Here is a 2500-nt window from a genome sequence, read left to right on the forward strand (position 1 = left end):
ACAACAAGACAAAGCAAAACATCCTCATTGCCATCTCCCTCTCACTTCCACGTACCAGGGGCACGAGAGGGAGAGCAGGAGAGAGAGGGGGAGGCAGGGGGGGAGGGAGGGAGGGACTCGCTCCGGACACAGGTCCCCCCCGTACGACCCCCTGCGCGCACACACCCCAAACAAAACACAACACAACAAGACAAAGCAAAACATCCTCATTGCCATCTCCCTCTCACTTCCACGTACCAGGGGCACGAGAGGGAGAGCAGGAGAGAGAGAGAGAGGGGGAGGCAGGGAGGGAGGGACTCGCTCCGGACACAGGTCCGCCCCGTACGACCCCCTGCGCGCACACACCCCAAACAAAACACAACACAACAAGACAAAGCAAAACATCCTCATTGCCATCTCCCTCTCACTTCCACGTACCAGGGGCACGAGAGGGAGAGCAGGAGAGAGAGGGGGAGGCAGGGAGGGAGGGAGGGACTCGCTCCGGACACAGGTCCCCCCGTACGACCCCCTGCGCGCACACACCCCAAACAAAACACAACACAACAAGACAAAGCAAAACATCCTCATTGCCATCTCCCTCTCACCTCCACGTACCAGGGGCACGAGAGGGAGAGCAAGAGAGAGAGGGGGAGGCAGGGAGGGAGGGACTCGCTCCGGACACAGGTCCCCCCGTACGACCCCCTGCGCACACACCCCAAACAAAACAAAACACAACAAGACAGAGCGAAACATCCTCATTGCCATCTCCCTCTCACCTCCACGTACCAGGGGCACGAGAGGGAGAGCAAGAGAGAGAGGGGGAGGGAGGGAGGGACTCGCTCCGGACACAGGTCCCCCCGTACGACCCCCTGCGCACACACCCCAAACAAAACAAAACAAAACAAGACAAGACAAAGCAAAACATCCTCATTGCCATCTCCCTCTCACATTGCATGACAATGTGAGGGCCCTAGCTGTGAGCTGGGCCTCGTGCCCCTGGTAGGTAGAAAATACTTGACTGTGACCGGCAGGGGCACGGGAGCCGAGATCCGGTGTAAGTAGGGGGGAACCCTGCCTCGGGGATGCCGCTGCTGGTGCTGGCACCAGTAGTGGCTGTACACATGTCCCGATGGGACACACGTATGGCTAGATGTGAGCTGGGCCTCGTGCCCCTGGTAGGCGGAATATACTATACCCTCACCAACGGGGGCACGGGACCGTGATCGGGTGAGAGAAGGGCGAAACACTGCCTCGGGGCTGCCACTGCGGGTGCAGGCACCCGTAGTGGCCGTACTCACGTCCTGACGGGAAGCACGCATGGCTAATTGTGAGCTGGGCCTCGTGCCCCTGGTAGTCGGAATATACTTCACTGTGACCCACAGGGGCAAGGAAGCCGAGATCCGTTGTTAGAAGGGGGGAACCCTGCCTCGGGGCTGCCACTGCGGGTGCAGGCGCCCGAAGTGGCCGTACTCACGTCCTGACGGGGCACACGCATGGCTAGACGTGAGCTGGGCCTCGTGCCCCTGGTAGGTAGATAATACTTCACTGTGACCGGCAGGGGCACGGGAGCCGAGATCCGGTGTAAGTAGGGGGAAACACTGCCACGGGGATGCCACTGCTGGTGCAGGCACCAGTAGTGGCTGTACACATGTCCTGATGGGACACAAGCATGGCCAGTTGTGAGCTGGGTCTCGTGCCCCTGGTAGGTGGAATGTACTTTATGGTCACCGACAGGGGCTAGAGAGCCGAGAGTCGGTGTAAGCAGGGGGAAACACTGCCTCGGGGCCCCCCACTACAGGCATAGGCACCCGCAGTGGCCGTACCCATGTCCTGTGGGGGCCATTACATAGCTAGTTGCGAGCTGGGCCTCGTGCCCCTGGTAGTTGGAATATACTTCACCGTGACCCACAGGGGCACGGAAGCCGAGATCCGTTGTAAGTAGGGGGGAACCCTGCCTCGAGGCTGCCTCAACAGGCACAGGCACCCGCAGTGGCCGTACTCATGTCCTGAAGGGGCACACGCATGGCTAGATGTGAGCTGGGCCTCGTGCCCCTGGTAGGTAGAAAATACTTCACTGTGACCGGCAGGGGCACGGGAGCCGAGATCCGGTGTAAGCAGGGGGAAACACTGCCACGGGGATGCCACTGCTGGTGCAGGCACTAGTAGTGGCTGTACACATGTCCTGATGGGACACAAGCATGGCCAGTTGTGAGCTGGGTCTCGTGCCCCTGGTAGGTGGAACGTACTTTATGGTCACCCACAGGGGCAAGAGAGCCGAGAGTCGGTGTAAGCAGGGGGAAACACTGCCTCGGGGCCCCCCACTACAGGCATAGGCGCCCGTAGTGGCCGTACCCATGTCCTGTGGGGGCCATTACATAGCTAGTTGCGAGCTGGGCCTCGTGCCCCTGGTAGTTGGAATATACTTCACTGTGACCCACAGGGGCACGGAAGCCGAGATCCGTTGTAAGTAGGGGGGAACCCTGCCTCGAGGCTGCCTCAACAGGCACAGGCACCCGCAGTG

Source organism: Halichoeres trimaculatus, unplaced genomic scaffold, assembly GCF_033239565.1.
Source record: "Halichoeres trimaculatus isolate MK-OKI-2021-1 unplaced genomic scaffold, fHalTri1.1 fHalTri1_scaffold_26, whole genome shotgun sequence".
NCBI lineage: Eukaryota > Metazoa > Chordata > Actinopteri > Labriformes > Labridae > Halichoeres > Halichoeres trimaculatus.